The sequence below is a fragment of the Rattus norvegicus genome, chromosome X (genome assembly GCF_036323735.1).
Source record: "Rattus norvegicus strain BN/NHsdMcwi chromosome X, GRCr8, whole genome shotgun sequence".
Taxonomy (NCBI): Eukaryota; Metazoa; Chordata; class Mammalia; order Rodentia; family Muridae; genus Rattus; species Rattus norvegicus.
In genome coordinates this window covers 50,665,760-50,682,265 of record NC_086039.1, presented here as the reverse complement: position 1 = coordinate 50,682,265, position 16,506 = coordinate 50,665,760, and the positions used below count along the sequence as shown (strand labels likewise).

The 16,506-nt window shown below is 38.2% G+C and overlaps 1 pseudogene; it reads right to left on the bottom strand.

The window, feature by feature from the left end:
* Window positions 1–10,105: 10,105 nt before the first annotated feature.
* Window positions 10,106–16,506, bottom strand: part of Pcnx1-ps1 (pecanex 1, pseudogene 1) — a 69,719-nt pseudogene continuing 63,318 nt past the window's right edge.

Below are 16,506 nucleotides of genomic sequence, written 5' to 3'. Positions count from 1 at the left end.
ATGAACATGGTTGAGCAAGTGTCCTCATGGCCACATGGAGTGTGCTTTGGGTATTTCCTTTAGTTGTTACCCTGAGAACCCTGACTATCATTTTGTTGATTGTTGGTTTGATAATTTTCCTACATTTTATTTCACTATTCTTTCTTAGTCTAATTCTTAAAAAAGAGTAGGTCCGTAATATTTAATGGAATGATATTGTGACTTACTCTACTCCTTGAGACAGAACAGTTCACAAATTGCCATTTAACAAATGGGATTTTTCTTCCACTTACCCTACCCTACTCTTAGTTTGTACACTTTTAAAGCCTTTAAATTTACTTTCTCTCTCTTTATATGCAGGAACATCAGAAATAATATGCTCATCTTCTACCTACAGTTACTGTTGTAATAAGCAATCTACTTAACTGCCAGTCATTGCAGCATCCTTCATAATGATCAGGAACAATAAATGACCCAAGAACCCCTCAACAGTTAAATAAATTAACAAATCGAGATCTATCATATAAGAAACTATTTAGCAATAAAAATAGTTGGATATCAATGACACACATTATAAGGTGAATGAAGCTTGGAAATATCAAGAGAAATAAAGGAACTTAGCAATAAACAGCCTCATAGTTTTTACTCTTTATATAGTGACATGTTTAAATCATTCAAATGGCTTTCAAGATACAACTAGCTATTAGAGTGCTTTCCTCGCATACAGGGATTGAGTCCTGAGTTAAATCTCCAGCAGCAAAACCCCGTGGGAGAGAGACCTCACCGCCTGGTCAGGTGGGCACTCCTGAGGCTCCAGAGCAGAGGAGACCACAAACACTGCCCACCCCTGCCCACATCCCTGGCCCAAGAGGAAACTGTATAAGGCCTCTGGTTCCCATAGGGGAGGGCCCAGGAGTGGCAGGACCCCTGCGCCTGAGACACCGCTGGAACCTGAAGGAAACAGACCGGATAAACAATTCTCTGCACCCAAATCCCGTGGGAGGGAGAGCTAAACCTTCAGAGAGGCAGACATGCCTGGGAAACCAGAAGAGACTGCACTCTGCACACATCCAGACGCCAGAGGAAAACACCAAATGCCATCTGGAACCCTGGTGCACGGAGGCTCCCGGAAAGAGCAGCGCAGATCTTCTCAGTTGCTGCCACCGCGGAGAAGACTTAGGCAGTACAACACAAGCAAACTTGAGCCTCGGAACCACAGGTAAGACCAACTTTTCTGCTGCAAGAAACCTGCCTGGAGAACTCAGGACACACAGAGGCAAAATTCCTCTAGGACCGGGCACTTCCTGTCTTTACCGGAAGTCCCACACCCGCGGATCCAGGCCCACAGCAGCTCTCTGCTCCCAAACCCTGTGGGAGAGAGACCTCACCGCCTGGCCAGGTGGGCACTCCCGAGGCTGCAGAGCGGAAGAGACCACCAACAGTGCCCACCCCTGCCCACATCCCTGGCCCAAGAGGCAACTGAATGAGGCCTCTGGGTTCCCGTAGGGGAGGGCCCAGGAGCAGCAGGACCCCCGCGCCTGAGACACCGCCGGAACCTGAAGGAAACAGACCGGATAAACAGTTCTCTGCACCCAAATCCCGTGGGAGGGAGAGCTGAACCTTCAGAGAGGCAGACATGCCTGGGAAACCAGAAGAGACTGCACCAAATGCCATCTGGAACCCTAGTGCACGGAAAGGGCGGCACAGATCTTCCCGGTTGCTGAGAGCTCGTGGGCAGCACCCCGCGAGCAAACTTGAGCCTTGGGACCACAGGTAAGACCAACTTTTCTGCTGCAAGTGACCTGCCTGGTGAACTCAAGACATAGGCCCACAGGAACAGCTGAAGACCTGTAGAGAGGAAAAACTACACGCCTGAAATCAGGACACTCTCTCCCCATAACTGGCTGAAAGAAAACAGGAAAAAAGGTCTACAGCACTCCTGACACACAAGCTTATAGGACAGTCTAGCCACTGTCAGAAATAGCAGAACAAAGTAACACTAGAGATAATCTGATGGCGAGAGGCAAGCGCAGGAAACCAAGCAACAGAAACCAAGACTACATGGTTATACAGATTGATAAATTTTCTAAAAGTGTTAAATTTCACATGTGAAGCTACAAAGATGCTTAAAATATACTGAATACTACTGTACTTTCAAGTAACATCAAAAACTATATCAATTTATATCCTAAAAGAACTTTGCTTCTTTTCAGGTCCTTTGTACATAGTCCTTCTGTACCAAAAATAATGATTTTGGTATTATTACTATTATTCTAGCAACTGTCAGAGATTTATAATAATAACATGGAAACACTTACTTTGTGAGTGTGATGTGAGTGACAAGCAACACATGTATTTTCAGTATAGCTTATTGTATTATTCTACCTGGATTAATACATTTTATTCTTTGATTTCTTTCTTTGAAAGAAAAGATGTTTCCTCTTTGTAAACTATTTAAAGCAAACATTCAAATGGCATTCATTTCAAACATTAAACGTCAAATTAAACTATTTGAATAGTGTAATGAAATGATTACTGTTATAGAAAAGCTTTATTTTTCTTCAATATAAGTCTTTTATATCCTAAAAGAAACCTCAAATTGTACTTGTCATTCAGAATTTTGTTTCTGGAGCTGGGTAACGTATGTCTTATTCAACAGTCATGTTCCCTTTTCAGACAAAATATCATATCCAAAAACTTTCTTATATTAAACTTTTTGTTAACTACTATGGCTTTCTGAATCAGAGACACTGAACTTGCAAAAAGTTCAATATCATTTCCTTCAAGGATTAATTCATTCTTCTGTGATTGAAACAGACTAAGCAACATCTCTCCTTGTGGATATATTTTTCACCTCCTTCCCTCCCCCAAAATATTCAGATTTCAACCAAAGCCCCATCCTCCCGAATAATGATGTTGATGGAGAAGTGAATATATGCAGACCATATCTTGCAATAGAATCCCAGAAAAAGCATCCTTGATCATGTCCTGAACATGGCAGCAGATGGTATAGACCGTAGCCAGTTCTTTTCTGTTAACCCATCATTTGTCGAACTGGACCCTATCCTTTTTCTTTGCATAAGACTCCAAACTATGTTGATATGATTGAATTTTCCACTGAGGGTTCCTCTTGGGCCCTTTGCAATGATTGTGGCCATTTTGAATGATGATGATATTTTCTGGAATGTCTGTAGGGAGTCTATGGGGTTTACCCTCACTGAGAGTCTTTGAAACTAAAGATATGGAGACCGACGTGGTCACCTCGTGTACCAAGGCAGGATTTCCACTGGAGGAGAACAACAGCCCTTCCACACACCATTCAATCCCAAATTTGTTGTTACTATAAGATAAAGATGGAACAGAAATATAAGAAGTGGCCAATTAATGACTGGCCCAAATTGATACTTATCCCATGTGAGAGCTGGCCAGTCCCTAGAACTATTAATGATACTCTGCTATGTTGGCAGACAGGAGTCTAACATAACTGCTGCCTCACAGCTTCATCCAGCAGTAGATAGAGGCAGATGCAGAAATCCACAGTCAAAGAGCAGGAGGACCTTGAGGGGTTTTGTACAAGAATAAGTTATAAGATTGAGTGAGCTGATGGGGAGGGACAAGAACACTACAAGATAAGGTCACATAACCTGGTCCCATGGGGCGTCACAGAGACTGAATCATAAACCAAAGATCATGCAGAGTCTGAATCTAGGCATCCTGCATATTTGTAGCAGATGTGCAGCTTGGTCTTCATATGGGTCCCTCAGCAATTGGAGCAGGGGCTGTATATGATTCTGTTCCCTGCCATTGGATCCCCTTCCCCCTACCTGGACTGCCTCGTTGGGACTCACTGGAAGAGGATTTTCTTAGTCCTGCTGGGATTAGATGTTCCAGGGTAGGGTGGTACCAAAGGGTGGGTTCTCCTTCTCCGAGGAGAAGGGGAGGGAAAAATGAGGGGAAGGATTTTTAAAGGTGGGACTGGGAGAAAAGGAGAGACTGGGCGGCAACTGAGATGTAAAGTGAATAAATAAATTAATGAAAAACATAAAAATAAAAAGTTACTTATTATTACAAATATGTTTCAAGCATATAAGTGTTTATCAAAATATTATAATTTATAATGTAAATAATTGAATGATGAAATGAAACATTTGAAGTTATTATAATTAGAAGACCTTTACACATACTTTTTATTTTTAGAAACAGGGAGTAAAATTCCTACATTATTTAACATTTCTAAGATTTATGTTTTTGTGAGAAAAATTTAATACTCCTGTGTTGTATGTTATGTTCCTGAAAATGTGTGTCTCATTTGCTTTCAAAGTATATATTAAATATTATTTTACAAAAGTTATTTAACCAAGGGAAATTTGAAATTTACACTATTTTTATGTTCTTCTAAATGTCTCTGAATAGTCTTATATGAATAGAAAATTTCTCAGTCCATTGATGTGTGAAAGAATAAACATTAAGAAGCCTTTATCTGTAAAATGCCAAGCTCTGAGGAAGAGCAATTTCTCAGTAGTTAATAGTACCTGTTGCTCTTGTACATGACCAAAGTTTTGTTCCTAGCTCAAATATCAGCACTCATAATTAATGGAACTCCTGATTCAGGGGATCTAATCTTCTCTTCCAGATTTCAAAGTCACTCAGATGCAGCTGAATTCACAATATGTGCACATATACATGCACACATAACATACACACAACAGACACACACATACATACACACATACAAACACTCACATAAATATAATCAAAAATGAAAGTATTCTAAAAAAAAATAAATTATATGGTAAAATAAAGATCAACTGCCAGTCTCCCAAAACAAATATTTTATACAAATACACACACACATGTATTATATGCATATATTTAGAAGGTTTATAAACTATCATTTTCCATATGTTTTTTTCAAATATCCCTACTGTTAGTTATTTTCCCCTTTATCTGCACCACCTTCATATCTCTCTCCTGACTTAAGCACTGACTTTACTGCCTCTTTTCCCATCCATATTGCCAATGTTCAACTATTTGCTATAGGACTTTTCTCCTTCTCCATTAATGACCCCTTTCTTTGAATTATCCTATAGTGAGAATAATATTCCTACATAAAACTATAGATTGATATAAAAAGCACACAGCCAGATATGGCATATATCCTTTCTAGTTGGTTTTAAGGCGTGACTCCTAAAAAACAGCGTTATTACTGTTGCTCACTGTCTCACCAAAACTTGATGTTAAGACCTTTTTGCTGAAGATACCACATGCTTTGAACAGAAGATATGGAGATATTGTATTGATACTGACTGGAAAGTTTCCTCCAAGATGGATAGCTTTCACAGTAACACAAGATGATATGTAGGGTCTTATTTTGGGGGATGGAAGGTCATCAACATTGTTATCTAGTTGTGAACCATGTGAACTACAATAATGATGGAGATGAAAAGATATGTCCGTGATACATAGGGGCATGGATATTATGAGAGCAATGAGCTATTTTTTTGGCTTGATTTTAGGCCGGCTCTACAGGAAACATAAGCCTGGAGTTATAACTCTCACCGAGAACCCATGGATTAAGATGAAGAACTTATAGGTCTAAGGGTTAAACTTGGTATTATTGTTTTGCTAAATAGGTGTAGTGTCAAAGTGCACTCTTAATTCCCATCTCAACATCCATATATTAGTGTAGCTCTTAGACCATATGAGTAAAGTTTCTTTCTGTGGTATATGGCATATATTCAAGAAATGTACAACTATTTAAAGTGCAAATAATATGTAGCTGTGGAATGTTCAATCACACAAGGACATTCACATCACACAACTTCCTCCTACAGCTCACTGACCATGGTGGGAATATAAAAAAAAAGACAGTAAGAGGCAGAAAAAAGCAAAACCATACAGTGAGAAAAAGGAAGCATTTTCAACAAATGGTACTGGTCTAACTGGAGGTCTTCAGGTATAAGAATACAAATTGACCCATTTTTATTTCATTGTACAAAGCTCAAGTTCAAGTGGATGAAGGAAATCCACAAAAAAAAAAAAAAAAACAGATATGCTGAATCTAGAAGAAGAGAAAAGGAGAAAGAGCCTCTAACACATTAGCACAGAAGATTTCCTGAAAAGAGCTCCAATCATTCAGGGTCTAAGATCAAAGATTCACAAATGAGATCTCATGAAACTGAAAAGCTTCTGTAAGGCAAAGGGCTCTACCAATAGGAAAAACAGGGACTTACAGATTGGGAAAAGATGTTTACTAACCCTACATCAGAGAGAATGCTGATATTCAAAATATACAAGGATCGCAGGAAGTTAAACTCCAGAAAACATACCAATTAAAAAATAAGATAGAGAGCTAAACAGAGAGTTCTCGAGTACGGAATTTCAAATGGCCAAGAAGCACCTGAAGAAATGTTCAAAATCCATAGTCATCAGGGAAGTGTATATCAAAATAATCCTGAGATTCCACATTACGCTAATCAGAACAACTAAGATCAAAAACTCAAGCAATAGCAGAAGTTGGCTAGGATGTGGAGAAAGAGGAACACTCTTTCATTGCTGCTAGGATTGCAAGCTAGTACAACCACTTTGAAAATCAATCTGGCAGTTACTCAGAAAAGTGGAAGTTCCTCAGAAAATTGGAAATAGATCTACCTGAAGACCCAGCTATACCACTCTTGGGCATATGCCCAAAAGATGCCCCACAATACCACAGGGGCACTTACTTCATTATGTTCATAGCTTCTTTGTGATAACCAGAAGCTGTAAATAACTCAGATGTTCCACTATAGAAAAATGGATACAGAAAATGTGGTTCATTTACACAATGGAATATATTATTCAGCTATGAAGAAAGAGGACATTATGATTTTTGATGGCAGATGGGTAGAACTAGAAAATGTCATCCTGAGTGGGGCAACTCAGACCCAAAAGGACATGCATAGTGTGTGCTCACTAATGAATGGATATTAGCTAAAAAAGTACATAATACCCAGAATAAAATCCTCAGTAATTAACAGGGTTAATAAGATGAAGGGCCTATGTGAGGATGCTTCAATCCCACTTTGCGGGGATTGAATCATGGTGAAGGCGACAGAAGGATGGAGAGACCTGGATGGGATATGGGACAGAAGGGGAAAAAGGAAACAAGATAAGTTATTGGGGGGAGAAAACAGGAATAAAGTTCTGAGATCCATCAGAATGAATGGAAACAGGAACCTCTGGAGGTAGGAGATAAGGAGAACCTCTACAAAGTACCAGAGACCTGGGAGGTGAAAGACTCTCATGAGTCAATGGAGGAGACCTTAGAAGGAGGGATGGAGTTGCCACCTCAGAGTTGAAAACTCTGACTCAGAATTGTTCATAAAAGAACTGCAAGGACAAAAATGGAAAAGAGACTGAGGAAAAGGCAGTCCAGTGACAGGCCCAAATTGGGATTCAGCTCAAGAAGAGGCCCCAAGGCCTGACACTGCTACTGATACTCTGGTGTGCTTGCAGACAGGAAGCTAGCATAGCTGTCCTCTGAGAGGCCCAGCAATCAGCTGAGTCAGATGCAGCTACTTACACCAAACCAATGCACAGAAGTCAGGGAGCCCTGTGGTTGAATTAGGGGAAAGCTGGAAGAAGCTGAGGAAGGTGGCTACTTCATAGGAGGACTAGCAGTCTGAACTAACCTGGACCCTTGAGATTTCTCAAACACTGAGCCACCAAACAGGCAGCATATACTAGCTATACTAGCATATACTAGAGGCCGCCAACATATATACAGCAGAGGACCACCTGGCCTCAGAGAGAAGAGGCACCCAACCCTCAAGAGATTTGAGGCCCCAGGAAGTTGGGAGGCTTGTTAGGGTGGTGGTGGTTGGGGACATCCTCTTGGAGACAGGGGAGGAAGAATGTGATGAGGAACTCTGGCAGGGCAGACCAGGAGGGTGATAATGTCTGGACTGTAAGAAAAGAGTAAAGATAATCAAAGAATGGAAAATAGTTCTATTTGGAGACCCAGATATACCACTATTGAGCATATTCCCAGAAAATGGTCCAACATATAGAAAGGATACATTCTCCACTATGTTCACAGCAGCCTTATTTATAATACTCAGAAGCTAGAAACAACCCAGATGTCCCTCAAGTGAAGAATGAATACAGAAAATGTTGTATATTTATACAATGGAATACTACTCAGCCATGACCAAGTATGATTTTATGAATCTTGCAGACAAATGAATGGAACTATTAAATATCATCCTGATTAGGGTAAACCAGTCCCAAAGTATAAACATGGTATGTATTCACTGATAAGAGGATGTTAGCCTAAAAGCTCAGGATACCCATGATACAACTCACAGAACAAATGAAGCTTAACAAGAAGGAAGACCCAAGCATGGATGCTTCAATCCCACTTAGAAGGGAGAACAAAATAATATAGGAGGCAGAGGGAGAGACCTGGTTGGGAAAAGGGAGGGTGAGGAGAATGGGGGCTCAGGATCAGGTATAGGAAGAAACAAAACAGAAGTCCAGAGGGCCAGGAGAATAAATAGAAATATGTAGCAGTGGAGGGTAGGGAATAAGGTAATCACTAGAAAGTCCCAGATGCCAGGTATGCAAGAGGCAACCAGGTCACAATGGGGTTGACATTAGCCAAAACACACAATAGTTGGGACACAGAACCTGAAGAGACCACCTCTAAGAGATAGACGTGGCCCCAGGAAAATTGTTGAGGCCACACAACAATTTCAAAATCTTTAATCCAGAATTGTCCTTGTCTAAATGAAACACAGGGACAAGAAGCAACACAGGGAGCAAAGACAGAAGGAAAGGCCATCTAGAGATGCTCCACTTTGTGATTCATCCCATCTTCAGACATCAAATCCTGACATTATTGCTGATACCAAGAAGTGCTTGCAGACAGGAGCCATGTATGGCTGCCTTCTGAGAAACTCTGGCAGCACCTGACTAAAACAAATGTGTATACAACCAAAAATTTGACTGAGACCAGGGTCCCCAACAGAAGAGTTAAATGAAAGACTAAACGATCTGAAGGGGAACACAACCACATAGGAAGCACAACAGTATCAATTCACATGAACCCTCAGAACTCCCATGGACTAAACTATCAAACAAAGAGTATATATGGGCCAGTACATTGTCTTATTGGGCTTCAAAGGGAGGGGAGGCACTTGGTCCTGTGGAAGCTTGTTGTCCCAGAAAAGGGGAATGCCAGAAGGGTGAGATGGGAGTGGGTGAGTGGGTAAGCACCCTCTTAAAGTCACAGGGGTCATGGGATAGGGGTATTTCGAAGTTTAGTCTGGGAAGGGGGACAACATTTGAAATTTAAATAAACAAGTAATAAAAAGAGGAAGAATATGAACTCATCTTTAAATTTCTATTTGCTCCTCAAATGCAAATCTATGGATTTAAAATAAGTGAAACAAGAAATTCCAGAAGAAATCAGTATACAAGTGTATCTGAGAATATCAAGTTAGTGACGCTCGAGACAGGTATCATTACGGACAGCATGTATATTACACAATTCTTAGCTATATGATAGTGATTGAGTTGTTGCTATTTTTGAGTACTAAGTTATTTGTAAAACAGATTATAATAGCATTCTAGAAAAGAGTAGATGAGATAATGTGTGATAATTTGTATATTGCTTGATACATGGTTACCAGTTAATAAAAAGATATGAATCTAAATAATTATTGATTTTACTTTAAGCTTCAATCTATTATAACCTATAACAAGAATTCAGATGTAAACAATCATATACTTATTTCAGTTGTTTACTTCACTTTGGACATTACAGAGTTGCACTTAATTTTTGGTTGTGAGCCTAGACTTTAATGGTTAAGCCATTCCCAAAGGATATTCCACCATACCACAAGGGCACTTGAAGTAGAAACTTAAGGGTTCTTTGGAAAGTCAGGTGTGTTGGATGGTATTTTACTGGAGAAAACACATGAAGGAACATTTCATTGAAGCTGACACAGGTGAAACACCAAGGCAGACTTGTGAAGGAAATGTTTTGCTGAAGCAGACACAGAAGGAAGGATGTTCTGCTAAAGCGAGCTTATGAAAGGACATGTGATGAAGGGTTTTGCTAACAACATACATATATTGGTCTGCCTTAAATTGCATAGTTGAGCTCAATTTCTTGGGATTCCATAAAGAAAAATGCATCATAAAAACCTTCTGGTCTTGTGCTATGGCTTCTTGATGCTTCCGCACACTCAGGTTGAATGGCAGAGTGATGTCGGCTGAGACAGATGCACATGCTGAAGCAGGACATGTGCTGAGTCAAGACACCTGGAAGGCACATGATGTTTGGAGGGAGTCTAAATAGAATTTGGCAGAGGGTGATGGATGCTGGGTGTTTGGCTTGCTTTCATAGCTGCAACGCATGTTGGTCTTGCATCTTCACTGATCTCACTTTGCTGAAAGTCATGGCTGAGAACTTCTTCTAGCATCCCTCTTGGTCCCTTAGGCTGACTTGTGCCAATGCTGAGGCCTGTCTCTCTCTTCTAGGTAGTGCTACTGCTGTTGATTCATATTTGCTATACTGACTCTATCAAACTGGACTGCTGGTATATTCATGAAGTGTTTTCAAGTGGATTGAGCTACCACTGTTGAGGTATGAACTGAACTCCAGTTTCCCAGAAAACACAGATGAGAGTTGCTCAAAAGACTCATTTCTAAACAGGGTCAGTTCCCCAGTACCCTTTCTTTCAAGCACCTGAAACTTGGCGGGTTGTGGGCTAAAATGGAGGTTGAGGCTTTTAAGAACCATCATTAAAAGTAAACATTGAAAAAAATTAAAGTTACAGGCACTTGCTCAGCTATGTTTATACCAGTTTTCTTCATAATAGCTAGAAACTGGAAAAAATCTAAATGTCCCTCAACTGAAAAATGGGATGGATTAAAAAAAATGTGGTACAGTTACACAATTGAATACTGCTCAGTTGTTAAAAAATAACATCACAAAATTTGCATGCAAATTAATAGGACTATAAAAATCATCCTGCATGAGTTAACTCAGACGCAGAAAGACAAATATGGTGTGAATTCACCTATAAATGGATATTAGCTGTAGAGAAAAGGACAATCACACTACAAGTGCAGATGAAAAGAGTCTAAGTAAGAAGCAGGGCTCAGGGGGAATGCATGAATCTCTTTGGTAAATATATAGTAGGTAGACTGAAGTTGGGGGTGCAGGAACAGGAGGGATCAGGTTGGGGTAAAAAGGGAAGGAGAACATAATGGCAGAGAAAACTTTAATAAGGGACATTTTAGAGGTGAGTTAGAAACATATTGCAATGGAAACTCCAAGGAAACTACAAAGGTGGCTTTAGATAAGATGACTAGTAAGGGGGGACATGGAGACTGAACCAAACATCTCCTTTAAACAGGCAATCCTTCCAGGGGAGGAATTTGGACACCAATTCAATCTTAAAACCTTAGACCAAGACTTTGTCCTGCTTACACTGTGGTAAAGGTGCTATAGAAATTAGGGCACTTGAAAACAGAGAACTGGTTCAGCTTGGAATCCATGCTACAAGATGGAGTCCACCCCTGATACTACCTGGAGGTCCAGGAACCAGAAGCTGGATAGTCCAGATATCTAGGATAGAACAAAATACAAGTGGCAAAAACAAAACAAAACAAAACAAAAATACAATAAAATAGTTCCTAATGGTATTTTGCTATACTCATAGACTAGTGTAAACATCATTAGAGAGGCTTCATCCAGGAACTAATGCAAACAGATGCAGAGGCCCACAGGTAAACATTAGGTGGAGCTCAGGGTATCCTGCTGAAGAGGGGGAGAAAGGATTGTAGGATCTCGTGGAATTGAGGACACAAGAAACCGTGTAGAATCAGCTAACATGGGCTCATAGTGGCTCACAGAAACGGAAACAAAAATCAGTGAGCCTTTGTGTGTCTGACCTAGGCACTTGAAATATATATATATATATATATACATATATTATATATATATATACATATATTATATATATATACATATATTATATATATATATATATATGTGTGTGTGTGTGTGTGTGTGTGTGTGTGTGTGTGTAACTCCTAACAATGGGCTCTCTGACACTTTTGCCTGCTTTTGGATCCCTTTTCCTCCCACCAAGTCATTTATTCTAGCCTTAAATAAAAGAGAAGTTGCCCAGTCTTATTGGAACTTGATATGCCATGTTTGGTTGAGAGACCTGGGAGGCCTGTTTTGTCTGAAGGGAAATAGAAGAGGAGTGAGTAGAAGGGAAAAGAGGAGTAAGAGGAAACTGTGTGTGGAGTGTAGTATATGAGAGATAAATAAAGGAAAGAAGGAAGGCTTGCAATTAACTTCATACAATTTTTTTTAAAAAAAAACTTCTATAAAGTCAACATAAGGGAATAACTACAGATAAATATTTTCATCTTCCCCATACCTAAAATGTACTATCAACTGCTCTTTTTGCCTATTTTATATTTAAAGTTCTCAGCCAAGCCAATTCATATATTCCTATAACTTGAATTGGGCAACATTAAATGCTGAAATATTGTTCACAATTTAGATCCTGTGCTTGACCTTATGATTTAAGAACCATAAATCACATGCTATATGAAGTGCTTTATTGTAAATATTCAGCATTTTTAACACTCATAATTCTACAGTTACCCTTTAAATTTCGTATAAATTCAGCAGAAAATAAAGTATTTTGAAAGAATCTCAATCCACTACAAGGGACTCAATGCCATAATGAAGCACTGTAGACGTCTTCTTCAATGGTTCATTTTACTGTGTGATTAAAAGTTTATCAGAATGGTATGCCCCTCAGCCATAAAGAAATGAAAAACAGCACAGCACACTCAATTTATGAGCTGTTTGCATAATGTATGTGTGATACACATATTCACAACAACATTTTTTGTTGTTAGGTGATAGCTTCATATGTCTCTTCAAATGACAGGGCATTTATGATAAATCTATTTGCTCATAGTGACAGAATGGTTCAGAGTAAAGATTACCTGCTACTTTAAAGACGACAAGAGAATCATTAGTGTAATTTACTAATAATTTATTCCAAAGTCTGGAGGAAAGTTTTGTTTCTCAATCTTTAATAATTTTAATTTAATAGTGTAACAGTACATATTATTTACAATAACCTTATAGGCAAGTTAATTCTTGTGCAGAATTCCTTTAGTTTTTTTCTGGTAATTTTCAATATTTAGCATTCTAATTGATCAGTTTTAGGACTGGGTTGAAGGGTGGATATTTCTACCAAAGTTCCTACTAATACACAAACAATACTAGGTATTGAGAGTATAAGATTATGATCATATAAACAAGGAGAGACTTAAAAGTTTCAGAATAAAAGTAGAAAGTATATTATGATATACTTCTTCAATCTAATGGACAAGTTAAACCATTCTCACATGTATTTTATATCCTGCAAAGGAGCCTCACCAGAAATACTCAATGGATTTAAAAAAGATGACTAGAGCTTGTTAGAGAATGGAAGATGGATATCATCTCCCATAAGATATATCATATAACTATATAAATTTTATAAGGAAACTGGAAAATATTCAAGCAAAACAGCCCTAAATGATAGCAAAGAATATTTCATGCTTGATCACACAGAAAAAAAGAAAACTTATACTTTAAATGTCTGTTCACCTAGGGCATCCCCCACACATGTAGCAGATGTTCAGCTTGGTCTTCATGTACGTACCCCAACAACTGTAACAGGGACTGTTACTGAATCTCTTTCCTGGCTCCCTGTAGATCCTATTCCCCTAACTGAGGCATAGTATCTGGCCTCAGTGGGGGAAGATATGCCTAGTCCTGCAGAGACTTGATGTGCAGGGTGGGACTTGGGGTAGTGGGGTGATAATAATCAGAGGAGCCTCTGGGGGAAATGGGGATAGAATCTGTGTGAGGAGGTACTGGGAGCAGGGGTCCTAATATTGGAGTTTAAAGTAAATAAATTAAAAAAAAGAAAAGAAAAGCAACTATTGTTTTTTAACCTCTCATCAATCTCTTTTGACCTTCCTTCTATCTTATTCTCTGGCAATATAGTTATCTCATTGTAAATGTAAAGTTTTGCAAAGTTAATTTCAACAAAAAGATAGCATATTTCTGCCTGTTTTGATGAAAGTGGGAAGAAAATTTACAATTCTATTCATATTATAGTCTCATGCTGCTTTCAGTTACAAAATAAAATTTGTACATACTATTGTAATTGCAGTACATGTCATTTTTGTTATCAAAGAAATCAGAGACATAATGTATATTTATCAAGATTTTTTATAAAATATGTGAAAATTTCATTGATTATTAATACTTCTGTATGACAATAAATATGAATAGCTGGACAAAAATATTATATCAATTGGTTTTACATTTAATAATATATTTATATTAATATAGAATTTGTGAATTTAGTAAGTCTGTGCATTTTATTTTATTATTTTCATTTAACACAATTCTCTTAGGATATAACACTAGATAGAGCTCAGAAAGGTACATATGTACGTATATGTACTTCAGAATATTTTATTTGATGAAATTTAAGAGTTTTTTAATGTAACCTTTAAGTTATGGGTTGGAAAATTATAGCAAAATCCATATGGACCAAATCAAGCCTACCACTATTTTTTTTTGTAAATAAATATGACTAGGAATACAGTTATGTTTATTCATGTACATATTTCCTGTGGTTAATTTCAAGTCATCAAAATAGAGCTGAATAGTACGACATGATTTGTGAGGTTGACAGTATTTAGTTATTCACTAAGATGTACCTGACTTTAAAAAATAATGTATGTGCTTCTACTGCTGTATTTTTAAAACACATTTCTGTACTTTATAGCTTTATTTTCAATAAAAATCATACAGTACATAATTTTCATTTAATTAACATTATTTTCCCAGTTATTAAAAGAAGACATTTGGCTAATAATAATACAAAGTTTGAAGAACTTTAATTTTGAATATTATAATAAAATAATGCATAGTGATAATTTATTAGAAATGAATTCATAAAAATACCTTCTTCAATATACTTTGTATACAATAGTGTTTGTTTCTTTGATAAATTTGTATTATATTTCTTAGTAGGGTGAGAAAAAATTATTTTCATTGTTCACACACATAAAGACAATTATATTACTCTATTCTGTAAATTGATTTAAGTTACTAGGAATATATCTTGAAAAAACATTGCGTGTTTTTATTTTTATCAGTCCCCTTTTTTACTTTTTCTTATGCAAATGAGAGTAAGAATTACATTCAGAGCCAAATTGAACTATTAATATTTTATATGATAATATTAAAATCTAAAAGTTGAAGGAATAATTATGAATAAGAATGTTCTTATTTGTTTCTATTTTTAAAGTATTTCCATTATTGAAAAATTACATCACTGAAAAGATCATACTTTAAAAAATTTCAGAGAAGAAAAATAAAGCCATGCTTTGGGGGTATGTTTAAGGTTTTTTATTTTTGCATTTTTATTAGATATGTTTTGTATTTACATTTCAAATGTTATCCCCTTTCCTGGTTCCCCCTCTCACATCCCTGTATTCCTGCTTCTATGAGGATGCTCTGATTTCCACCCACCCACTATCTCCTTGCCACCCTGACAATCCCGACACCGGGGAAATGAGCCTTCACAGGACCAAGGGATTCTCCCCCCTATTGATGCCAGACAATGTCATCCTCTGCTACATATGTGGCTGGAGCAATGGGTCCCTCCATGTAATCTTTGGTTGATGGTTTAGTCCCTGGGAGGTCTGGGGTGTCTGGTTGGTTGATATTGTTGTTCTTCCTATGGGGCTGCAAAACCCTTCAACTCCTTCTGTCCTTTTTCTAACTCCTCATTGTGGTCCCATGCTCAGTCCAATGGTTAACTGTATCAGTAAGGCTCTGGAAGAGCCTTTCAGGACACATCCATACCAGGCTCCTGTCAGCAAGCAATTCTTGACATCAGCAATAATGACTGAGTTTTGTGGCTGTATATTGGATGGATATCCAGGTGGGGCAGTCTCTGGCCGTTCCTATAGTCTCTTCTCTACTTTGTTTCTCCTGTATATTGATCCACCTTCTAAGAAGGACTGAAGCATCCACATTTTGGTCTTTCTGCTTCTTGAGCTTCATATTGTCTGTGAGTTGTATCTTGGGTATTCTGAGCTTTGGAGCTATAACAATTTATCAGTGAGTACCAAGAGAAATACTCCTCCATTGTTGGTGGGATTGCAAGCTGGTACAACCACTCTGGAAATCAGTCTGGAGGTTCCTCAGAAAATTGGACATAGTGCTACCTGAGGACCCAGTTATACCATTCCTGGGCCAAAAGTTGATCCAACCTGTAACAAGGACACATGCTCCACTGCTCTGTTCATAGCAGTCTTATTTATAATAGCCAGACACTGGAAAGAACCCAGATGTCTTTAAACAGAGGAATGCATACAGAAAATGTCGTACATTTACACAAAGTGGTACTACTCGGCTATCAAAAACAATGACTTTAT